Source organism: Taurulus bubalis, assembly GCF_910589615.1.
Source record: "Taurulus bubalis genome assembly, chromosome: 17".
Taxonomy (NCBI): domain Eukaryota; kingdom Metazoa; phylum Chordata; class Actinopteri; order Perciformes; family Cottidae; genus Taurulus; species Taurulus bubalis.
In genome coordinates this window covers 16,333,914-16,361,480 of record NC_136605.1, presented here as the reverse complement: position 1 = coordinate 16,361,480, position 27,567 = coordinate 16,333,914, and the positions used below count along the sequence as shown (strand labels likewise).

The following is a 27,567-nucleotide window of genomic DNA, read 5'->3' as shown; positions in this document are numbered from 1 at the left end:
GAAGCACTGAACAGCTGTTTTCCTCCAAAGGCTCCATGTTTCTCTGGATGTGTCTTCAAACATCTGCAAACACTGAAACCATCAGAAGTCGTTTCTTCAAACCTGCAAACCAGCATCAGACTTAACTTTTCATCCTAAACTATTCAGATGATCCTGGCTGCTGTCACTGTATTTCTGTTTCCAGCAAATACAGTCAGGAAGTACAGGAAGTGATCAAAAAAATGAAAAATTAAGGACTTCCAAAAAAGCTAAACTCATAATTTATACACTTAAAAAGCAAAGTTAACGGTGGTTAGATTCTGTAAACACAGAGACATTTTCAAAATGTTACAATTTAGTGTGTAGTTAAATATCAAATTTAAAGCAGAGGTGATTTTCAGGCATGAAAACTATGTTTTCACTTTGCAGATATTAACACTGAACAGACTCTTCTATTGGCTGCAGTGTTGATGCTTCATATATTTGATTATATGTAAACTCAGTGACCTCCCTAGTTGCTCAGCTATAAAAACATCACATCAGTCTGAACTTCATCTCTCTTCAGTTTCAACATCAACCATGTTCTCCGTAGCTCTGCTGCTGCTGTTGGCAGCTGGATGTGAGTCTCTCTGGATTTATCAAAGTCAACTTAATGCTTCAAGTGTATTTTGTTAAAAACATTTCCTTTATTTAACAGGTGTGAAGTGTGAACAGTTGACACAGCCAGCCTCTGTGACTGTGCAGCCAGGTCAACGTCTGACCATCACCTGTCAGGTCTCTTATGCTCTTAGCAGCTACAGAACAGCGTGGATCAGACAGCCTGCAGGGAAAGGACTGGAGTGGATTGGAATGAAATATACTGGAGATTCATACTACAAAGATTCACTGAAGAACAAGTTCAGTATCGACTTAGACACTTCCAGTAAAACAGTGACTCTAAACGGACAGAACGTGCAGCCTGAAGACACTGCTGTGTATTACTGTGCCAGAGAGCCACAATAACACAAACCATCAGTAGAGCTGAACAAAAACCTCTCAGGGCCTGAACACTTGTAACATGAAGCCACCAGAGGAGGAGCCCTCGGACCACTCATGATATTATCACCAGCTCACTGTCACGTCAGTTTTAATACTTAAAGGTACACCATTGTATATATTTCCACAACAGACAACTGATTTGCACATTTATTAATTGTGAAACACTGAACTTTACAAGCAATTAAATATGTTAAACTGTATTATCTTCAGGTATTGAGGTAAAAACTACAAGCTCAAACACAGCACAGCTAAAAGGTGGTGGATGTTGAAGTTTCCCTCAAAACGAATGCATGACATTCTGTTCCTATTATCAACCTTGAAATCTCAACTTGGACAAAAAAAAGACTTTAGGAGACATGGGATGTTGTTTGTCTCTCAAACCAAATCTGCAATGTGGTTTTTACACGGCATGAATTTACCCATGATAATGAAATGAATAACTTTTATTAACAGTATCAATATTCCATTATTTGTAAGTTGCATTGAACCAAAGCATCTGACGAGTAAATAAATGGGGTAAAATGTCACACGTGGCGTTTCAGTGGATTCACGCTAATAAACACATGAGAAACTCTGAATAGTCAGATGTCTGATGGAGATCATGTTGATTTGTGTTTCTACAGGTGTGAACAGTCTGGATCTCATCCAGCCAGACTCAGTGGTTGTGCAGCCTGGACAGTCTGTGACCGTCACCTGTCAGGTCTCTGGTTATTCTTTGACTGATGACAGCTATGCAACAGGTTGGATCAGACACTGTGGAGGAAAACCAATGGACTGGATTTTACATCGGTGTGGTGGAGGAGACTTTCACCAAGATAATGCTCTCAAGAACAAGTTATTTTAAAACACACACACTAGCTCGGTTACTTTAACAGGACAGAATCTGCAGCCTGAAGACACGTGTGTATCACTGTGTACGTCTAAGCTACATACTGACAAAACCACCAACAGCTCGGCACAAATACTCAGCAACTATGTGACTCAACCACTAATTTTACATGATATTCTACATACATGATATGTCATTCTTTCTATTTGTTTTTGTTATACGATAAGACAAAAAAAAAAATAATTGCCCATGTCTCTGGGTGTAATATTGTAATCCACATCGAAGGACAAGCGACAAAAAATAAATAAATTAGAACTATAACAGAGTTCAGGAGCCACTCCTCCTCATGACACCCTGATGCAAATCTCCAGTGGGTGCAGAGTACTTATGTCCTGACTGCTCTTGTACTTTGTGCGGAGCATCAGAGGTCACATCTCCAGCCTGAGGATGATTAACGCTCTCACTCTTCTTCTGGTGGCTCTCTCTCTGCCCTGTGAGTTCTCCTGTTTGAGCTTTTATCAGACAACATCCACTGATGATCAGTCAGTGATACCAGAAAACGTCCCTGATGACTGTTTGACTTTCTTCTGTGGTTTCTCCCTCCTCTCATCTCACCAGGTTGTTCAGGTCAGAGTATGGAGTCCATTCCTTCCAGTGCTGTAGTGCAAAAGCCTGGGGAGACTCTCAGTCTCTCCTGCCGGGGATCTGGCTTCACATTTAACTGCTGTACAATGAGCTGGATAAGACAACCTGCAGGAAAAGCACTGGAATGGATAGGGGTTGGCTATTCTAGTGCTAGTAGCAACACTTATGCCAGCAGTGTGCAAGGACGTGTAGCAATCAGTAGAGATGATAGCAACAGCATGGTGCATCTGAGACTGTCCAATTTGAAGCCAGAGGACTCTGCTGTGTATTACTGTGCCAAAGATACACACTGGTTAAAGGAAGCAGAGAGGCTTTACCAAAACCTCAACTATATATTTTCACAAGTACCTACAGGTGGCAGTAGAACATGTGAAGTCAGATGACACTAAGAAGAGTAACTGTGGTGGAATAAAATCAGTTCACAACTCAGTTTTAAAAGCTTGTGATATAACTCCAGGAGAAATGAATCTTCAACAATTAGTTTGTCTTACACTACAATGTGAATAAAACATCAACAACAACAACAAGCATCTGAATCCCAGAGGCTGTTGTTTAGTCAAAATACAGAATAATTTGTGCTAATTAACAATCCAAAATGTTTGTCAGAGATTCAAATTTCCACCTTCTCTTTTTGTGAGATGAAGAGCACAAGAGGTGCAACGCATTGTTCAAAATACAATCCCGGAACCTGCTGGCTATCGTCTGACGATGATTTAGCTTTTTATTGGTTTAAAACTTTACTTTTAAAACAATCTGGTTGTAAGGCGTCACTCAACTCCAACTCCAGTCTTGATTCTGAATTTGCTAATCAGACTGTAAACAATAAGCAGCGCATAGAAATGGAAGTCTTTGAGTCATAACTGCGAGCTACAATGGAAAATATACCTGATGGGTTCCGAGATTGACATTAAATATGAAATATGAAATAAAGCCAGCACTCTGATGACTTGATCAAAATGTATGTTTAAGTCTCATCATCTTGTGATGTGACTTAAACACTATTTTGTTAGGTTGCCATACATTGTGAGAAGTTTATTATTGTGAGTTACTCCTAATGGTGAGAAATAAACTCTGCTTCATTGCTTCTGTAAAAGTCCAACCTGTCATATACAAGTGTGATGGATGATGATCACAATGTCCTTACTTACAGGAGTGTGGAGTGAGATCATCCTGGACCAGATTCCAACAAAGAGCAAAGTGATCTTAATAAAATCTGGGTTTTCTCATTACCTGCTAAAGTTGTTTTATCGATCCACATGTCTACATATTCTAATGATGTTTCATCCCTCAGTTATTGACAGTTATTTAAAGCACACTGAATGTTCACTGTGAATACACGTCTGCCTGCAGAGGAAGGAATCGTGTGGATTTGAATACAATATAGTAAAGATTTATACTAGAAAGATTCCTTAACAAGTTCAATATCGGCCATTCTTCATCTTTTTCTTATTACATAGGAGGCAGAAGCCTTGCAAAGAACCACGATATGTCAAATGACATGAACACTACTACACAACTGATGATGCTGTATTTGTCCAAGTCAAATCCCAGTTACTTTTTTGACCTAATCTAATGATCCAACCATCGATCCATATAAAAAGTTGATCTAGATATGCTCTGGGAAAAGTAAAATCTGAAATTTGTTAAAATAACATATCATAAAACATCTGAAAAGACTGAACTATAGTACCGAATTGTGGAGCGAGACAGTTTAACAGTTTTTCATGATTTTTGTACAATAAAAAAAAAACTGAATTTACTACTTGCTGGTTTTTTTGGATCATTCAAATATGGCGAGCTGGTTAATAATACATACTGTGATGTTACAAACTCAGAACGCCAACCTTGAAATGTCCCTCTTTAGTTACTTGATTGTGACTTGTATCAACATATTACAACTCAAATGTATTCATAAATTATAGGAAAAGATCCAAGTCCGATCCAGTCGTATTCCGTCCAGCTGATTCAGACTGTAGTAAATAATGAAAGGCAAAACAAACGTAATTTTGTGTTTGTCAACATGCATTTTAGTGAAAGAAGCAACCATTCATTCTCCAGTTTCACCAATTAGTTACTCAAATCAAAGTCAAATCCAGTTCCTCCATGTGAGGAGGAGTCAATGCAAAACTCAGATGTCTTCCAGCTCTACTTATCTGACTGCAGAGAGGAGGACAGAGAACAGTGGACACACAGTTCAACATGATGGACTGTAGGACAGGACTGCTGCTTCTAGCTATCTGCTTTGCAGGTGGAGACTTTCACTATTGTTCTATCAATGCTAATTTAGTTATAGAAATATGTCAACTTTGTGTGGTTGGCTCGGTTCTGATTAAACTGCTTTTCTCTCCAGGTGTTTCCAGTCAGACTCTGACTGAGTCTGAATCGGTGGTAAAGCGCCCTGGAGAATCCCACAAACTGACCTGTACATATGCAGGAATATCAGATGACGATGCTGCTATCAGCTGGATCAGACAAGCTGAAGGAAAAGGACTGGAGTGGGTTGCACACATTTCTGCTCCGAGTGGAAGCAATAAAGCTTATTCCACGTCCGTCCAGAATCGCTTCACCATTTCCAGAGACAACAACGTGGACCAGGTGTCTCTGCAGATGAACAGTCTGACGACTGAAGACTCCGCTGTTTATTATTGCGCTCGAGAGCCACAGTGATACAGGAAGTCACAGAACTGTACACAAACTACTGCATCAGTCACTGATATGAATTCTGAATGTATTTTAAAATACCCCCTATATTAGAATATATCTTGCATATCTTGTGTTTCTTATCTTTATTTCAAGCTTGTTTCAATCTATTGAAAATTGATGTATAACTCATTTCTAATTGAATTACTGATGAAAAAAAAATAGATACAAAATATTGAGTTATATTATCTATGAGATAAGATAATGATAACTGACCACAAATAAAATGATGAAAGTACAAAATCAACACATAAAACATTGGGTTTTGAAGAGGATTTTTGCAACTGTATATATGCTTTCTATATCATTATATTTAATACAATTTATTTGTAAAGTCCAAAATTACAAATTTGCCTCAGGGTGCTTTAGCAGCATACGACATCTTCTGTCCCAGGACCCTCACATCAGAACAAGTAAAACGTCTCAAAAAACACTCTAACATGGGAAAAAGAGGAGGAACGGGGAAATGGCAGGACGAACTCATTCAACTTAGTTGTTACTTGACAGCAACCATCACTTAGCCATGTGAAAACGATTGTGTGCTCGTGTTCAACAGAAAAGCTTCTGAAGATGTTGTCGTTACAGATCAACACACATTTTTTCAGTTTCCTGGTATTTCTAAACATGTCATCTTTAGACAGTCACTTTCTCCCTCTCTGCCCCTCTGGGACCACACCGGAAACTTTTTAGAAACTGTCAGAACTACAAACAATCTTCCTTGAAGCAAGAGACACATTTTCCCGTGTATATTGTAAAGCTCTCCGAGGCAAATTTGTATTCGTTGAAATGATCGCGTGAAGTGCAATATACTGATAATGACCATGATGAACATGATATTTTATGATATCGTGTAAATAATCCAGCGCTTCTTAAAGCATTTTATAAATACAGTTACAGGTTACAGACTATCATATTTAAGCATATTTTGAGGATAATTCATTTGTAACAAAAAGAGACAATATGCAGAATAAATAAATTTAAAATGTTCTATAGATCCTAATATTTAAGTTATCTCGAAATCTTTTGGTCACGATAATCGAGTAATTAATAACTGGTATAATGACAGCCCTACGTGAAGCTATGCATTATGGTACGTTTGGTTTACATAGTATTCTTACATGGATGTACATTATTAACTAGATTGACAGCATGTGTTGTTTTCTTACACAGCGCTTGTTGGTATATTATTGGCAATGAATCACTAGCAAAGTCAATAATAAAAGTTCACATCTTCTCTATTTTCTTTTAATTCATCAATTTTACAACAACATTAACAAATGTCAGTAATTATATTATTGATAGTTTATTTCATTTATGTGTTTGGTTCAAAGTCTAAGCTGTGAGTGTAACAGCTCCTATTATTTCTCAAATATCTTAAAAACATATTAAGTATTTTGAAAAGAAAATGTTTTTTTTTAACCAAAATAGAACTATTATAGCAGATTATGATGCTACAGGTGTATCCAACATTATGATCTGAATACAGGATTTTGAACGTCATTCAGTGGGTTGGTGTATCAATATACACTATACAAAGTGTTGTTATGTTTCCTTTTTCAGATATATACATAAACCATGTCATGGTATATTAATGAAATATATATATATATATATATATATAAAATTGGCTTTAAAAACAATGACAAACTGATTAAAATATATGTAAAATGACAGCCATGAATATAGTTTTGTTGTATTCTTACCCACTGCAATACTCCAATACATCTCCAGTGCAGGAAACTGTTTGGTTTTTGTAGCAATGTTTATCACAGTGATGGCGTGGGGTGGGGCACTGCGATATAGAGCCATACAAAAACCTAAGAGCAAAAACTTTACACTCGTCCATTTTCATAATGATAAAAGAAACAGAAGAGAACATTTTTCATTGGAATATGAAGTAACTACAGTGTTTATCACTTTAATAAAAGGAGATTTGTAATTAAAGTTGGTTAATACGTAGATTAAAGTCCCAGTCAGTGCGCAGACGTAAAAGTCATCTTCCAGTAAACTAACTTTCACAACTGATTAAAAATCAGCGAAGAAATACAAAACTAAGAGGATACAATACTGGCATTATTTTGACCAGGATTTCTGTGTATTTCAGTCACTTAATGAGGTTTTAATGCATTTTTCTGCTACATCAAGTTTTTGTTCAAGCAGTGAGTGGAGATGCAACACTGTGATGCTTTTGACTACTGGGGACAGGGGACTGAAGTCACAGTATCGTCAGGTAAGTCACCTTCAAACATTATATTTTGAGTGAAAAGTACATTTGTATTATTTAAATTGGATTATTAGTGATTAGAGAAGTTTACCTCACAGTCTTATTTAGGTTTACATTGATGTTGGACAAACTAGAAAGCAGAGCAGGGAGATGTTTGTAACACAGCTGTTTCTTAGAAAGCATTTAAAAAAGTAATTATTTGGCATTACCACTTAATGATGGACTCTAGTTACGGCTCATGAATGTTTGCGTCATTGTATTCACATTATTATCCAATGTATTTTTAATTACTATTTTGTACTATTAATTATACTTTACATTTTTGAAATAGGATTATATAATATTTACATTTATATTTATTTGTTCCTTCAAAATGGTTTGTGAAATGCTCAAATCCATCAACAATAAGCTGCATTTGAATTATTTACTGATACATGTCTGATTTTGTAGTTGCAAGCTTTACACGGTTATAACGATAACCAAAAGCATTTTCAATATTATACTCAAAGTATTAAATTAATGAATAGGCCATAATAAGAATAGGTTGCAATAATTGAATAATATAAAAAGTATGACATAATATTTCATAACAATGAGCTCTGTAGTTATATAACATATTTCGTTATTTGAATGATTATTTATCTTATATCGTCTTTTAACACCAAACACTTTGGGTCCCACTAACTTTGTTTGCTTTTGTCCGGTGCGACTGAAGATAAATGGTTGGAAACGACTTGTATCCAAAGAGTATCGGACCAATACAAGACATGGCAATATTTTTTTAATTGATTAATTGTGTTACAAAACAGTGCAGTAATACATATAAGTGCCGTTGTAGAAACTCATATCCAGTATATGCATAGCTGTGTGCTAAACAGATATGCAGAAAAATGCAGAAATATGTGCAGAAATATATGCAGAAATAACTAGTATTATTTATTTAACATATTTCTCTGTCTTCAGCTTCATCATATAATAATGTGCAATAGTTTGATAATTCACTTCTAGACAAGGAATTAGTCATCTCTGTTTATTTATTCAACCTATATTGGAATAAAATGTTTTGACACTTCCACAGAAACTGCTGCATCACCAACTCTGTTCCCTTTGGTCAAGTGCAAACTTGACAATGCAGAAACAATCACTGTTGGTTGCCTTGCACGCGACTTCTACCCAAAGAGTCTTACTTTCCAGTGGACCACTACCAATGGGACCACATTGACTTCTGTGCAATATCCTGCAACTGAGCAAAACAACAGATATACAGGAGTCAGTTTGCTCCAAGTGTCAACGTCTGCCTGGAATTCAAGGGAGCCTTTTATTTGTTCTGTGACTCACCCTGGTGGCTCCGAAAGCGTGACAGTGGGAAAAAGTATGGGTATTTTTTTTACTTACCATCATTACTGTATGTCTGAGAGTACACATGCATCATCTTGTTAATCTTATTTTTTTCAGAAAATGTTCTGTAAATATTTCTGTTTCTCCTATTTAACCTAATCTGTCCGCTTTTTTACATGTTAAAGGAATTATTACAGCCTGATCTCTATTTCTGCTCTTTCCCCACGTGCTTAGAGGCATTAGAGGCCTCCTGTCCTCCAACGTCGGAAGCTCCTATCACAGTGACACTGAAACGACCAATTCCCAAAGATATTTTCATCAACAACCAGGCAAAGTTGGAGTGTATCATTACTGGACAGGCCCAGATCGATCTAAATAGCATTCGTATCACTTGGCAAATTAATGGACACAAAGTGCTTGACAACATCACTGAATCAACAAATTCCGGAAACAGCAAAATTAGCAGGTTGACCCGTAGTCGCTCTGAGTGGGAGCGAGTCAGCAAGGTGCGCTGTTCTGCCGATAGTGACGACATGACACCAGTTATTCAAGATCTGAGTATTCCCAAAGGAGGTATGTTACTAAGTGATGGAGACTGATTAGTAGAACAGTAATATGCAAGTCTGGGGAGACAATTTCCACACACAATCCTGTCATTATCTGCAAAATTTAAATGTGAACCTTTTCGGTAAACAGAGTTTCTCTTTCAGATGGAAGAAAGCCAAAAGTGATTGTCCACATCCTCCCAGAGGAAGACATCAGCAGAGCAGCTGAGGTCACTCTGGTGTGTCTGGTCACTGGTCTCTCTGATGTGCTGCAGGATTACTACGTCACTTGGTCAGAACACGATGGACAACATGTCAGCGTCTATTCTGATGGCGTTAACTTCCCCCCTCAGAAGACCAAACACGGCTTCTCAGTTACAAGTATTTACACCACCACCAAGGAAAAGTGGAACAAGTCCAACATGTTCTCCTGCAACCTCTGGCATGCTGGTAGCGAAAAGTCGATGAAATCCAGAGACGTGTCAAAGGCTCTCAATAGCTCTACTGAATGTGAGAAATAGTAGATTCAGCTTTAAATGTGGCATTTTGTGCTAATGTGATGTTATGTCTGCGTGTACTCTCTGTCATGTGAACCCGTCTCTGTCACGTAAAAAATATTGTCAATTGTCAATTTACTTTTGTTTGTTGTCATATTGTGTTTTAATCTGTCTTTGTCACATTGTCTAACAGCTTGATATGTGTGCTGACTGTTTCAAATAAATGTTGCATCTAAACATCACTTTTGTTACATGTCAATCAATAATTCAAAACAAACGTATGAGTTTTCAGTGATGGTTAGTATACTGCTGTGTTCCACTGTTCAGATGGATTAACGTTTGCATGGCATATGATGAAAGTGAATAATGCTGAAACTGATTCCAGTTTATGAGCTCTAAAAAAGAGAAAAAGGGCATCTACCTGTTATCTTAATGAAACACCTTTGTTAACATACACACAGACACACACACTTAACCTGCCTATACCTTCCTCTTCTTAGGTGGTATTCAAGATCTGCTTCTTGCTATGAGCTGCACAGATGATGCCATTGAGGAGGATGAGTACAGCAGCCTGTGGTCCACAACCTCCTCCTTCATATTCCTCTTCATATCCTCTCTCGTTTATTGCATGATAGTCAGCCTGGTCAAGGTAAACATGCAGGTTTTCTCTGCATTTCAGCTGCATGAAGACTTAAGATTAAATTATATATATTATAGGATGCTTACATTCACTGAAAATGAGCTTAACCAAGTTTGTCGCAAGTTATAAAGTAAAGCACAGTCATGTCAATAATAAAAAATGCCACACATAAAGGTAACAACATTTTGACCTAGTGATCTTTAAATAGTTTATCTGTGGGTGCGACTGCTTCTTCCCATCTTCACAAACAAGAATGTGGAAGAAGAAGAGAAGACTCTAAATTTCCCAGATTTAAATGTGAAAGTTAGTCTAGTCCACATGATCCCGAAAAGGGAGACCATTGTAATGCAAATGACTGCGTCCATTATGCCTAATAAAATTAGACAAACAAATATGTAATTGATTATCAGCAATATCTGAATTGACACCAAATAATTCTTTCTAACTTGCGATTGCTCTATCTGAAAATAACAAACGCTTGATTTTACAGGTTTGTTGCCCTTTCAGTGAACAGTTTCACTGAAAGTGAACATAAACATACATTATATGCATATCCAAGCAACAGCAGGGTGAAGAGCCTCACCAGAACATGTGGTGGTTTATATGTTTTAAATGCCGCAACATACTATACAGATGCCATCTTTAAGTACAGTTATTATAATTATTACAGAACAGACTTGCCCTGCAGAAAATGTGTTGTCCAAAGCTGTAGTGAAGACAAAGAGATCAGCTGAGGGTCAATTCTACAGCTGGGTGAATCTCTAGATTGAAGTAATCAGTCCAACGTTACCACTGTTTAATAATCTGTATTTGAGCAGTCAATATCATATAAAATAACATCCTTTTTGTTTTTATTTGTTTGTTTTTTTTCCAGATGAAGAGACCATAAGAGGATTCGGATGCAAAGCAGGTTTTCTGACTTTTATACCTAGTTTTAAAAACATTTACATAAGCAATATGTGTTAAATTAATGATCGTTATATATAATGATTAACTAAGATTTCTCTGTAACCTGAAGGGAAATACAAATACTGTTATAATTCTTAATAATTTAGATGAATAGATTTCCCTGCAATGGCTACAGTTGTTACATTATGAATAGAGAAGTTATTGATTACTTTTCTTGAAGACCTTTAGTTTCAATAAAGTGGGTTGTTAAAGTATTATTACTTTTCATTGACACATACATATCAAATTGCACTGTTGTTGAGATGGATATATATTGTATTTTTTGTTCTCCTCATCTTAATATAAATCTTAACATGTTTGGTCATTGTGTTGATCATATTTGCTTTCATCTTTGATTCAATTGATATTTACAATAATAAGGACAGCCACATAATTCAATAATTTAAAGAGAGTAAGAATATGAGCGATAGTGTGCTTGTGATAAACATCAAATGCTTCTGAGGATTTTGTCAAAACACTTGGCTAATGTAAGAACATAATAAAATAACACCACATCAAGCCAGCACACCCAAAACTTCTGTTATCAGTTAGCTCTGAAGGTCTGTCAGTTTCCTGGCATTTCTAAACATATCATCTTTAGAGTCACTTCACCCTCTTTCTGCACCTCAGGGACCACACCTGCAGTAGTGAAACTATGTGGAAACTGTCAGAGCTACAAATAAACTTCCTCGAAACAAGAGAACCATCTTTCACTGCATATACTTGCATATCATCAGATAGGCATGCATGAAGTGGCCAACATGCATCCTGCAGACACGTCACAGGCAAAGGCAATGTGGAAAATCTGTGAAATACCATGTAGCAGGATACATTGACAGAGATATCACATAAAACAGCTTGAACTACTTGGGGCTGGTAGATGACCAACTTCTTCTAAACTATTTATTCATTCTTTTTAGTTATTTATTAGGTTATTTGTCAGTTAATAATTCAACATGTATAGCATCTGTTCCTCAGACCTGAGTCATAGCTTCAACTGTTGTTGAAAGTGTTTCAAAATGTCAGCGTGTTGATGTGCTGGAGGGACAATATATGTTCAGGCCAGCTGGTTAACAGAAGTCAGATGAGGGAAGACTGCCATCTTGTGAAGAGATGTTGTAAGGACATGGAAATGATGTGTTTGGGAACACATCACACTTCCACTATAATCTCTATGCTTCAATTATGTTACGATAAATACAAGTACTATATATAGAGCAATAACAAAAAAGATACAAAGTTTAGTTTTCTTCTATTTGTAAAACAATCTGTCTCTTTCTCCTTTTTTAAACCTATTCAGTAGGAAACTAAGTTTTCCTGAAAAAACAACATGCAGATGTGGTAAGGTTTTGGTAGGTGCTGGTGTCACCGTGGTTACTGCTAGCTGGAGTTATGGCACAGTGTGACGCACCATAACAAAAACAGAGACTCGTCTGTCTTCTTAATGCCAGCTCTTCATTTACCAAACTGAGTCAGTGTATACAATGGTTATATAACTCATAATATAGTTAATGAAAGACTTTTTTTATCATCGACACATGTCATGTATAAAACATGCCATTGAACAAAGGTAATGCATAATAACAACTATATGCTATGGTAATTATAATCCCTCATAAACTGGCATTACGTTTTACTTGAGGTTTTTGCATTGTGATGTTTCATTGTGTACTGGAGTGGCCACAGTGATTCACACTGTTACAAAAACCTCTAAAGAGATGCGAAGTCTGGACACAAATGAAAGCTGCATGTAAACTCGTAGGAAGCTGTGGCTTCATTATAATATACAGTGAGGCCAAGCAACTGAAATTCTATATGCTGAATTTTCTAGACTTAATAAATGACAGGGCAGTGCTTTTATATCACTAACACAGTACTACATCGTAGCACCCAACCTATGATATGACTGAGAAAAATGTTATGCATCATCCTGTCGGAGCCTTTTGTCATTTGTCCATTTTTGCAGTTTTTCAACACAATGTATACAACTGTATAAATGTACTTGTTTTATTCCTGTAAAATTGCCACTCCTAATTATATATATATATATATATATATATATATATATATATATATATATATATATATATATATATATATATATATATATATTAGGCAATCATCAGGAAACCTTTGCAGAGTGGATTCCTTCCACATTAGACATTTTTAAAAACTCCTCTAGTTTAGGGTAAAAGCATGTATTTGTGTGCCGTGACAGCCAGTGGGCAGGGTGGAGTTGTTGTCTTGAGTTACATCACAGTGCACTATAACAACCACAGTGATGCATCGTGTGACAAAAAACTACTTCTGCTGAGAAAGAGACGTAGTGCTCATACGATAAACAAGTAGGTGAGACAAGTGTCAAACAAAATGTTCGAATAAAAAAGCAGAGATGGAGAAATATTGACCATAATTTGATTTTACACAAATGGATGTATCAGGCAACAGGGGCTGAAAAACAAATAAAGGTTCAATACAAAAAGCTAAACATGCACTGGATCAGTTTTTTGTAGGAGCATGTGGCACTGTGGATGGAATGGCAACCACAGTGATATGTGGTGATACAAAAACCTGTCCTGGATTAAAGGCCAAAGTCACTGTGCTTCAAAAAAGACAACACCAGATAATTTCCCAAAATCATTAGACCCTGAAAAAAAGCTATACTCAATGGACTAGTGGGCGGGTAACTTACATTTTTGTAGGAAAAGGTTGAATTAACCCATGATTTTAAATGTAGGCCTGTAGATTACTCAAATGAGTAAACACACTACATTTAAAGTACAGTAGCATCATTAGTGTGTTAAGATAGCCAGCGTCCTAGTTGGAGTTTTTGCATGCCGTTATATCACAGTGCAGTATATTATAGCAGCTATAGCAGCATTTATATTACAGTGCAGTATATTATAGCAGCTATAGAAGCATTCATATTACAGTGCAGTATATAATAGCAGCTTCCTTTCACAAGATTACACCATAACATGTATTGTTAAACAAATATATAAAAACACACTATAGATAATGTAACAGCATTTGTGTGTTGCCACAGCCAGTGTGCAGCGTGGAGTTTTTGTATAGAGTTTTATCACAGTGCAGTATATAGCAACTACGGCACACAGTGATGTATCGTGTGACAAAAACCTCCTTCCACTGAGAAGGAAACGCTGTGTTTGGTGCCAAAACAGAAAACAAGTCAGAAAGTGAGATTGTTTCTCTTGCCTTTACGCATCCCATCAAACTCTTTTTGGGAAAAATACAATATTTAAAGGCTGAGAATAATTTAATATCATGAGCATAACAATGATTCCACAAGAGATCAGGTTAATATTCACAAAGTATAAAAAAAAACAATGATTAGGTACTTTAAAATACATTTGGTAAAATTACAAATTCAAATGGATCAAAAGTGGGATGTTCTTTGATACTTTCATAGTTTTACTGTTGAAAGTTAACTAAACTGAAACTGAAGTAACTGAAGTATAGTGAATAGTCCTGCTGAGTACAAAGAGTATACAACATTCTGACCATGAACCATGTCAGGCAGAGGTTTTTGTTCGTGTATCTAGCACTGTGTACTCCGGGGGTGGCACATTGATATATGGCAATACAAAAACCTGTCCTGGATTAAAGGCCAAAGTCACTGTGCTTCAAAAAAGACAACACCAGATAATTTCCCAAAATCATTAGACCCTGAAAAAAAGCTATACTCAATGGACTAGTGGGCGGGTAACTTACATTTTTGTCGGAAAAGGTTGAATTAACTCATGATTTTAAATGTAGGCCTGTAGATTACTCAAATGAGTAAACATTAGTATTACTTGTTCAACTGATATAAAACACACTACATTTATAGTACAGTAGCATCATTAGTGTGTTAAGATAGCCAGCGTCCTAGTTGGAGTTTTTGCATGCCGTTATATTACAGTGCAGTATATTATAGCAGCTATAGCAGCATTTATATCACAGTGCAGTATATTATAGCAGCTATAGCAGCATTTATATCACAGTGCAGTATATTATAGCAGCTATAGCAGGCACAGTGATACACCGAGTGACAAAGGCCTCCTTCCGCTATAAAGAAAAGCTTTGCATGGTGCTGATACAGAAAACAAGTCAGAAGGTGAGACTGCTTTCGACTGCCTGTTTGCAACTCTTGTGAGGAAAAACAGTTTCCTGATTGCCCCGCTGAGTACAAAAACAAGTTACGGTTTTTGTATGAGTGTGTGGCACAGTGTATGGGGGCAGCCACAGTGATATAGGGTAATACAAAAACCTGACCTGGACTGACAGCACAAAGTCACTGTGAAAAAGATCCGACTACTTTTAAAACTCTAAAGAAAGGTTTATATTCTATTAAGTGGACTGGTGGAAGGGTAAACATTCATTCTTTTTTTTCTTCCAGTTTTAGCCTGAACATCACAGCACCTCAGAAAATATGTTATGTCAGCTTTTGTATCAACAAGGATAATATATTTTACTTACTGAAAATAAAGGACTACTTACAGTTAATTTGATGTCATTAAGTATTCAATAAATATTAAATTATTAAAATAACTACTGTTGCCACACTTTTTTTAACACATTATATGTATATACACTAATATAAATATGATAAATGAGTTTGTTAAGATAGCCATTGCGCAGGGTGGAGTTTTTGTATGGAGTTCTATCACAGTGCAATATGGGAGCCACAGTGATACATCATGTGACAAAAACCTCCTTCCACTGAGAAGGAACTGCTGTTAATGAGGCTGATGCAGATAGGTGCCGATCTCCATCAAGTGTGTCTGCAATGACCACGTTTGATTGAAAAAATATATTTTTTTTTACGCTGCAAAAAACAGACTTCATTCAAAACTCAAACAAGCAACAATGTATGCAACCGATTGGCTCAAAGATGCTGTACAATACACTTCATAAAATCTTACCAAAAATAAAATTAAGCCCATCGCTTAGGAGTAGCCACGTTGCAGCGATGTACAGCAGTGTGTGGACTGGTAGTTCTGTTCGTCCACGCACCAAAACAAAGCAATAAAAGTGAGCCAACTGTTTTCCTCCACTGTGTCTCTGGCTGCAGAGTTACGCGTTCTGTTAGCCGTCCACAACAATCAAAACGAAAACTGTTTTGGGCCGGTTAAGAGCAGTGAGTGAGGCATCGGCTGACGGTCAATGTCAGTATAAACAGGTAATACAATGTGTTTTGAGAAACTGTGCATCACCTCAACCACGAGAGGTCCTTGATATTAAAGATTATGCAGTTTGCTGCAGCAGCAAGCTGCACTGTGGACAGACACAGAGTTGCCCAGTCACTCACACACACACACACACACACACACACACACACACACACACACACACACACACACACACACACACACACACACACACACACACACACACACACACACAAGCAATCGTATGATTGTCCTGGCGGAGATAATAATAGCAATAATGAATATGAATATTAATTATTTTTATGTTTTTTTAACTTTTGCACTGCAGCTTACTTTCACATGATTACACCTTAACATGTATTGTTAAACCAATATATAAAAACACACTATAGATAATGTAACAGCATTTGTGTGTTGCCACAGCCAGTGTGCAGCGTGGAGTTTTTGTATAGAGTTTTATCACAGTGCAGTATATAGCAACTACGGCACACAGTGATGTATCGTGTGACAAAAACCTCCTTCCACTGAGAAGGAAACGCTGTGTTTGGTGCCAAAACAGAAAACAAGTCAGAAAGTGAGATTGTTTCTCTTGCCTTTACGCATCCCATCAAACTCTTTTTGGGAAAAATACAATATTTAAAGGCTGAGAATAATTTAATATCATGAGCATAACAATGATTCCACAAGAGATCAGGTTAATATTCACAAAGTATAAAAAAAACAATGATTAGGTACTTTAAAATACATTTGGTAAAATTACAAATTCAAATGGATCAAAAGTGGGATGTTCTTTGATACTTTCATAGTTTTACTGTTGAAAGTTAACTAAACTGAAACTGAAGTAACTGAAGTATAGTGAATAGTCCTGCTGAGTACAAAGAGTATACAACATTCTGACCATGAACCATGCCAGGCAGAGGTTTTTGTTCGTGTATCTAGCACTGTGTACACGGGGGGTGGCACATTGATATATGGCAATACAAAAACCTGTCCTGAACTGAGCCACAAAGTCACTGTGCCTCAAGAAAAGAGGAAATACAAACAAAACCAAGCCATTTCCCAAACATATTAGACACAGAATAAATGTAGTATCCAATGGAATAGTGGACTGATAAATGTTGTTTTCAGTTGTATCGCGGAAACCTCAGAAAAGCTTTTTAATCAGCAAAGATAATTTCACATACTAAAGAAACAGTAAGGTGTCTCATTCACATCAAGTCGATGTCATTGGTATAGTTGTACTGCACAATGTATAGCAATAACAATTTGTGTGGAAGAATAAATTAATGGGGAATTGTATGTTTTTCAGTTTGACCCGTCTGCACTGTCATAACAACACAGATTTGTGACGACTTTGATGTAAGGCAAATTAAATTAATTAAAGTATGTTTTAAATGTGAAATATTGGTCACAGGTTAAGGATTTGCTACCCATACCTTTGTGCATACTAACACATATTGTCAAATTCAAATACAGTTAGACTTTAATTAGAGATGCTATCAAAAGAGAAATGAAAATGTCTGCACATTTTGAGTTGTGGTTATCAACATCCTTGCTGGATAATATTTATGTAACACAGAGGAAACAATCTTCACCACAACAGGTGCTTCCGCATCCCGCTAACAAACTGAAACGTTAGACTAAGAGCTTTCAGGCTCGGACACCAGCACTGACAATAGCCTACATGGTAATACGTGACACAAAGTAAGGCCGGAGAAAAGAATTTGTATGTTTTCAAAATGAAAATAATTGATACCATTTGTTCACACCACATCTTAGTTTGAACCAATACCATTGAGCAATAACAATTTAAAATGTACCAGATCATACTTTCATGTCATAATAACATCACTTTTAATTCTTTTTGAGATACCATTTCATTTAAACAATAACTTATTTTTGCACGTCTTTTTATATGACAATAGCCTTCTAATTTTTAGTGACCAATAAAGCAGAGTGTACTGTTTTGTATGGCGATGTCTTCAGGGCCATGCTACCGCTACTGCAGTTTCACAAGCGTGTCGGAAAGCTACAGTAGCCTTCAGGTAATGTCAAATAGCCAAAGGCTCTCGCTAGAGCCAGTGTTTGGTTTGTCCGCTCTGGACTACTGTAGAAGAAACGTGGTGCAACACAGACATCGACTGTATATAACAAGTGCGGAGTCAGCTAGTCGTCACACTTTGGTTGATGGACTACTGTTTGAAGCCTTGAGTTCAGCATTTTCGCAATCTTGATTTTTGGCCGTTGCTATCTTTTTGCAACCAAGTTTGATGGTTGACGGCAGCTGAGAGTGTTGGGAGTTACATTCGTGTTGCGGGTCGTTTGGGATGAACCACAGCATCAATGACTCCACAAAAACATTTTCCCATGCACACAACATTTTGTGGTAGCACTATATCAGGGGTGTCAAACTCATTTTAGTGAAGGGGCCGCATGCTGCCCATTTTGATCTCAAGTGGGCCGAACCAGTAAAATCACAGCACATTAACGCTTACATAATGACAATATTTCTCTATGTTTAAATCATTGGTGAAGGTTTTTGGATGATAAACCCTATTTTAAGGTATTTCTACAATAAACTAGAAACATAAAGACCAAAAATTCAGACATCAGCCCACTGTTTACCTGCCTGGGCTCTCTTCTGCAGATTCCCTCGGAGTTTAGCAATAGTTCTAGTAATATCATTGTGGTAATCAATTGTGACTCTGGGTCAATGGATAGCGTCCCCGTTTTGGATCAATCAGTGGTTCAAGCGCCAGCTCAGGTTTTTTTTTTCCTGCAATTCCAACAATTATCCCGCGGGCCGGACTGGACCCCCTGGTGGGCCGGATCCGGCCCGCGGGCCGTATATTTGACACCCCTGCACTATATAATAACCTATATAATAACCACTATTTAGCATTAGAAAAGCATGAGTAAACACTTTTATACTTTTCACTGTAGATGGGCTCACACAAAATACTTAACTAATACTTTAAACCTTTTAAGCCCCGCTCACCCTATGTAGGGTCTTTTTTTCAAGGTTCAAGTAGTTCAAGTAGTCGTATGAATTTTATTATTTTATATCATTTTTTTTAGAATTTATTTGTAAAAAAAAATGTATATTTTAAAACATATAACATATTTTGATCATAACTATGAATAACCAGCATGATCTAAGCAAGATTGGCCGAAAATGCTTTTCGAGCGATTTCCGACATGTTCAAAATGTGTGCTTTCAGACCACAACGTTTTGGAAAGAAGGCAAGGCAAGGCAAGGCAAGGCAAGGCAAGGCAAGGCAAGGCAAGGCAAGGCAAGGCAAGTTTATTTGTATAGCACATTTCAACAACAAGGCGATTCAAAGTGCTTCACATAAAACCATTAAAAGCATCAAAACATAATGCAGATTTAAAACAGTTAAGAAAACATTAAAACAGTCAAAAAGCAAAATAAAAAATAAAAGTTGAAAAAGCAAAATAAAAAATAAAAGTTGAATAAAAGTTGCAGTGCAGTTTAAGAAATAAAATGCAGTAGTGAGATGCAGTAATTGAATCTAGTTCAATTAAAGGCAGCAGCAAACAGAAAAGTCTTCAATGTGGACTTAAAGGAGCTGAGGGTCTCAGCAGACCTGCAGCTTTCAGGGACTTTGTTCCAGATGTGTGGAGCAGAAAAGCTGAACGCTGCTTCTCCATGTTTAGTTCTGACTCTTGGAACAGAAAGTGGACTCGTCCCATACGACCTGAGGGGTCGGGATGGTTCATAAGGTAGCAGCAGATCACAAACATACTTAGGCCCTAAACCATTCAGTGCTTTATAAACCAGCAGCAGGATTTTACAGTCAATTCTTTGTTTGACAGGGAGCCAGTGCAAAGACCTCAGAACTGGAGTGATGTGATCCACTTTCCTGGTCTTAGTGAGGACAGGCCCTAAAGAACCAAGCTCTGCAAAATCTCTAAAAACCACAGAAAAATAAAGTGTTGGGGTGATTCGAAGGTTTTATAGAAAAAAAAACTGTGTAAATCAGTTCAGAAATGGAAAAGTTAAAAGATTTATGAGAAAACTACATTCCCCATAGGCATGCCCGGATGTGTTCTCTTCAGTAAAAAGTTAAAAGGTTAACTAATGACTAGTAACTACCTGAATGAATCATGGATTGCAGCATTGTCTCGACCCGCTCTAGGGCCACGACACAGACGGGAGACACACAGGGTTTTAAACAAAGAACATTTATTAATTACACACAGCAGGCACTGGAGAGACAAGCCTCAAATACACCCCGGGAATCTGGCCATGTGATCCCAGGTAGGTGTACGCCCTGCAAGACCAGCAACACACACACACACACACACACACACACACACACACACACACACTCACTCACTCCAGGGTAGACGCACACAGCGGCCCTGCCTAATCAGAGGCCGTCACACGCGCCCGCTCGGACAACGGAACCTGCCAATACCCTTTCCGTAAGTCAAACTTACTAACAAACTTGGCATGGCCTACCTGGTCAATACAATCCTCCATATGCGGGAGCGGGAAAGAATCTGGCTTCGTCACCGCGTTCACCTTCCGAAAATCGGTAGAAAACCTGGGAGTGTTGTCAGGTTTAGGGACACATGTTCTTACAGCACATGTTAACCATTAGTGCATCATCTTTATGTCCTTAATAATTGGTTTGCCACATATATTACTTAATTGGTTTGCAATATACAGTATATTACTTAATTTACAAATGGGGAATCCCTATAAAGTATGAAAACCCAATCATGAAACGCATAATACTCAAGCTTATAAATCAAGAATAAAACATTTACAACTGTGTTTATGATTTGCATGAGTTACTAATGAGTGTTCATGTTAGAACAACACTTTAAAAATGATGAATTAAGTGTTTACTCACGCTTTAATAATGCTAAATAGTATGTAATTAATATAAAGTGCTCCCAACTTTGTTAGCATTATATGTAAATGGTTACAAAATCCACACATAACATTCACAAATATATTTCCGCTGCATACACAAATATTTCTTTAATGTTTTTCCATTTTCAATCAATCACAAGTTTACCCTCAAGAGAAGAATTGGTTTTCAACCGGGTCTCACTCCCAACTTGTCAAATACCGAGGCTTGGTTCGTGGCCCTCGGCGTCTGATAGACACGCCGCAATTTCAACCAACGCTCTGAGCAACTGACGTGGTACAAAGAGCAAGGTGTCCCGTGCGGGATTAAAAGTCAATGTCAACATTTTGCCACGCCAGCCATTAGTGGCCGATTTGTGACAGCACTGCACATCATAGCCTCAAATTTGCAGGTCGTTTGCTTCCTCAGAAAATATTGCCAGAAAATATTTATTTAGTCAGCATTGGAACATAACGGAAATAAATACCAACTGCCAAATTATATTATGAATATAACCTGTTATCAGGCTTCCTTTATGCAATCTTTGTGATGACATGGCAAATCTATCAGTTTAGCTAGGACTTAAGTAAAGGTGTGCATCGTTAAAATTGATTTAAATCAGATTGTTTTTTCACCTTTCATGCAGTCAGGCGTAGGTTAATGCAGCACACTTGAAATCATGTTAAGATATGTTCACTTTCATAGTTGTGTTCTGTACATCAAAACTTAGGGAATCAATCCTAAAACATGTGAAATGTTCAGCACTAAAATATACTCAAGGTTTGTAGGCTAGTTAATAGGTTAATAGTAATGTAACTGAATAAATGAACATGCAGCAGGAACTGGAGCTGATGGGGGGGTCTGATACAGAGGAAGTGTTCACTAACTGTTGGCAACTCGCACTTCATTTTATGTAACCTAGACCACAGGAAAAAAAGACATCTCAAGGGATGTGGTTTATAAATAGAACAGTGGGAACTGCTTTGCCAGAAGAAAAAAATGCTTTCTCTGGTTTAAATGACATTGTCAGTATTTGTATTAGAAGCACTTTGTAATATACCACTGTGATTACTACTTTGACTACTGGGGGAAAGGAACACAAGTCACAGTGACTTCTGGTGAGTAATAATCTAATATCTTTTGAGTGACGACGATTCTATATTTTTTCTGGTTCATTATAAAAATGTATGTTGATTTAACTGCACTTAAACTTGGATGTAATAGACATAGTAAGAAAAGTAACAGCAAATAGGATAGCTAAACAATATGGGTAAATGGTAAGTATATGCACTAGTTTACTGAATAAAAACAATAACTTATTAGATGATAGAAGCGGTTTAATATGTTTGCACTAAAGAGCTACTTATTGGGGAAAAGGAACATTGATGACCATCTCAGGTAAACAGGTCAAATAAGCCTTCATATTGACAATTTAATTGCACTGTGTAATATAACATATTTAGATCTGAGTGGCATCAACAGTATCTTCAAGTGCTTGTTTTTGTACGTTGGATGTGGTGATATATTACACTGTGACGGTGCTTTTGACTACTGGGGGAAAGGAACGATGGTTACAGTCACATCAGGTAAGCTCCTCTTGTTTTTCTTTCTCTAACATAGACATTTAGGTTTATAAACAGTATTGGTGTTTTTCTAAGAACTTAAGTTGTCTTTTCTTCTCTGTCCTTTCTGGGATGAATCCGTTATAAATTGGTCGAATCAATTTAAACTTTGGTGGTGAAAATCATGTTTAGTTTAGGTTGTCATGAGAAAACGAACCATGGAAAGGGTAGATATCTGGGAACAGGTTTTTGTATGCAGTGTTGAATCATTTGTTGAACTGTGACTACGGTTTTGACTACTGGGGAAAAGGCACCATGGTCACCGTCACCTCAGGTATGGAATCTTTATATTTCTGATTGGAGAATGAAATTCCTGATCACGTTTCTTAATCAATTATGTATTATTATTTTCATGTAGGCTTAAAACTGTTTAGTTGAGTTGGAACGCAAGTCTATCAAGAACTGCATATTATAGTTTGAACTGTTGCCACAACCAGACTTTATGACATAGGTAAAGATTATTAAAGTGATGCGTTTTTGTGAGAGGTGTGAATTGAGTCTCTTAACTGTGATAACTGGGCTTTCGACTACTGGGGAAAAGGCACTATGGTAACGGTGTCATCAGGTAAGATTTGTTCCATTTAAAAACCATGTCAGAGTATGTTTAAGTGTCATATTTAAGTTAACTTCTTAACATGTCAATTCTCACTTCAAAAGTAAAGTGTTTTAATACAGTACATCCTCTGTAACAAGTCGGAAAGCAATATTTTCAGTGTCGGACAGAATGGTGGATATTTGCAGATCGTAGACTTTGCTTTTATTTTATTTTTCTATATTATATTTTTAGTTTAGAAGTGGATTTTATTACATAGTGGGATTAATTAAATATAAAGGCTGACTTTTGCGCTCGCTATTAGATGTAGCCTTTTCATAATATCAGCCAAGTAGATTCAGCACTGTGCTACTACAATGCCTTTGACTATTGGGGAAAGGGTACAACAGTAACTGTTTCATCAGGTAAGAATGCTCTTTAATTTCATACATAATTGCTGAATTTGACATGAAGTAATATGTTTAACAATATGACAGCCATCAATAATGGCAGCATAATGGATGGTAACTTTTTACTGACTTAACGCTTCGATTCCTTCAATTTAATTATTAACTATTGAGTATTGTCAAAGTTGTGCATTTAAAGTAATTTACCTATTTATATATAGAGTAACATGAATAAAATACCACAAATAGTATCGTTGAGGGAGGTTAAACTTGGTGCAAAAAAATTATCTAAATATGACATATGGAAACATAGCGGTCCGCGTATCGAGAGCACTTAATGTCCACATTCCACATGTTCAGTGGCAACAATACGGCGCCTTGTTACACTATTGACTCGATCAACTCGATTGTCTTCTCTCTGTTTCCACTAATACTTGGTGAAAATGTATTTAATCTTGAATTTTGTTTTTGAAATATAATTGCACATTTGTGTTTTCCTTTCTTAGCCACTGCAACCAGACCAGCTGTGTTTCCTCTGATGCAATGCGGTGGTGGGACTGGCGCGACAGTCACTCTGGGCTGCTTGGCCACCGGCTTCACACCCTCCTCACTGACCTTTGCGTGGAACAAAGGAGATGGGGAGGCTTTGACCGACTTCATACAGTACCCTCCAGTACAAAAGGGAAACGTTTACACGGGAATCAGTCAAATCCGAGTGAGCAGAGAGGACTGGGTCGCAAAGAATACTTTCCGATGTGCCGTGACACATGCAGCAGGAAATGCAGAGGTCACCATCAAAGACAAGCCAAGTAAGACTTATGCTACGTCATATATAAATGCCTTTTTAGTCGATCATTTGGAATCTAGTTATTATTATATAATAATATATATATTAATATATATATATATATATATATATATATATATATTAACACATTTGATAATTGCAACAATTTAATGAAATTTATAAATTACAAAAAACTGTTTAAATTTGGTAATTACTGATAAATGATATACTTAATCGGCTTAATTGTGTGAGTATTGCCAGTACATTGAGGCTTATACTAATTTACCAATAAGTATTTTTATATCATACTATTAATGCAATAAATGCAGATGTTTGTAACAAAACACAAGAGAAAAAACGGGAACTGAATTAAATTAGTGGAATCAAAAAAATGATATACTAACAATAATGAATTAAGTCAGTTGTAAATAACCAAAGCATTATAAGTCTAAGTTGATCTTTATTATTTGGTGCTGGAAGGAACATTAACAGAGAAGAGCATGAAAACAAAATGTTTCTAGATTAAATAGCTTGACCTGTCCTTAGATATTTTTAATTTCATAATAGACCTCACAGACAAACCAAAGAGTGAGGTGGAACAAGAAGGCTGAAGCTCTGCTGCTGATACTTTTCTTTAATTCTTTGCTTATATACTGACTGTCCTCTGCATCTGTCTCAGACGGAGTATTGCAATGTGATCTGCTTCTTTCCATCTATCCGCATAATCCTAGTTCTTCTTGACGTCAGTCTGACCCCACTTCCACTGTTTGTTTATTATTAACATTAAATCTGTGTTTGCTTGCCAAAACAGTCAATGTATATGCAGAAGCAAGCATTAAAGCTCTGCTGTTCTTTTATGTTTGTTTTTTTTTACTATAAAAATCTTTATTTTTTGTTTTTTATCTGCACAATTTAGTAACAATGACAGTAAGTGTTAATCTGAGGAGCGTAATCACAATGTGCATGTGTGCAAATTGCACACATTAGTACAGAAAAAGCATAGTTTATAGTAATTCTAGCTTACATGAGCATTTTAGCACATTTTTTAACATTGCTTCTGCATATATATAAATTAATTACTGCTTCTGCATACATATATATTTTGTGTATATGTTTGTTTTTCAGCTGTGGTTTATAAGCTGCCAACTCTTAAAGTTGTGGCCTTCACTGAAGAGGAAACCGAGGCTTACTTCTCCTGCGTTGCCAAAGATTTTTCACCAAAAGATTTTGAGATCAAATGGCTGGAAAATGACAAGGAAATCACCAACAAAATATATGAAATCCAAACACTTACTCCTGACGAAAGAAAGGACGAGAACGGAACTACGCTGTACAGTGTAGCAAGTTTTCTCACACTGCCACTCAGTGAGAGGGCTTACACCAAGATGACATGCAGGTTTAAGGGAAAAGGTGACTTGGCTCCAACATTCAGAAATGAATCTGTGATTTACAACAAAGTTATAGAAACTGAATGTGAGTAAATTCCTACTTTTTCTTTTAAAAAAATGATGTGAATGTTATTGCATTGTCTGATTTTAGCGACTATTTCTACTCAATAATTCTTCATTAATTCCTTACTTGGCAGTGGTGGGCTGTCGTAAAGCAGATGTGGAGGTAACGATTGAAGGCCCCAAAATGGAGGACATGTTTTTATCCAAAAAAGGATCTCTAATATGTAATGTCAAGGTAAACAAACAATCCATCTATAACATTTCGTGGGAGAACCAGGATGCAGAGACAATAGTTGGAACCCAAAAATCCTCCCGTCCAGGAACTAAAGGTGTAATACGCGTTCCACTTGACATTGAGTATGACGAATGGAGCCAGGGGACAAAGTTCAACTGCGTTGTTGAAAATAACGATTGGTATGAACCACTTAAGACACCCTACAAAAGGACTATTGGTAAGAAAATGAACCAGCAAACTGTGCATAAAACTCTGTGTTTAATTCCTCTCGTTATGCCTTCAAACATGTTATTAGTGCCATTTCAAAGTGTATTTTGTAACACAGATTTTCTACAGTAGTGTTGGTACTTTTATTTGTGGCAGGAGCTCTAAATGTTCTCTCACACTTGCAGGAGGAATGACTCAACGACCTTCAGTGTTTATGCTACCTCCACTAGAACAAACTAGAAAAGAAATGGTGACCCTGACTTGCTATGTGAAAGACTTCTTCCCTCGGGACATTTTTGTGTCTTGGCTTGTTGATGACGAAAAAGCAGACTCAACATACGAGTTCCATACCACAAACCCTGTAGAAACCAGTGGATCCTATTCTGCTTATGGCCAGCTATCTCTCAGCCTGGCTGATTGGAAAAACAACGACTTGGTGTTTAGCTGTGTAGTTCACCACGAGTCTGTGGCTAACACAACTAAAGCTATTGTCAGGTCCATTGGGCACAGAACATTTGAAAACACCAACCTGGTCAACCTCAACATGAACATCCCTGAAGTGTGCAAGGCTTAGTAGATGCTATTATGTGTCGCTGTGTCTTCTGCTATTTGTTGTTTGATGTTTGTTGCTTGTGATATGACATTGTTATTGTCTTTTTAATGCTTATCAAAAATCAAAATAAAAAAGCTCTTTGCAACTCTGTTGATGTATGTCGCATGCTGTTCAAGTCTTTATTTAACAAATATTTCGAGCTACATGTTTATCGTAGGTGTCCCAGTGCTATCCTAATGCAACACAAATTAGGTGTAGCTATTACCATGTTTGATAACATATCACACTTATCACATTATATTGTATTAACAAGAAAAACACCACCACAACCCACTA

The 27,567-nt window shown here is 36.9% G+C and overlaps 1 gene segment (V, D, J or C); it reads left to right on the top strand.

Moving 5' to 3' along the window:
• The first annotated feature begins 558 nt into the window (after positions 1–558).
• Positions 559–27,252, top strand: LOC306749556 (immunoglobulin mu heavy chain-like). The segment is given in 7 exons: positions 559–598; positions 677–961; positions 23,948–24,016; positions 24,505–24,807; positions 25,911–26,195; positions 26,371–26,688; positions 26,864–27,252.
• Positions 27,253–27,567: the final 315 nt, after the last annotated feature.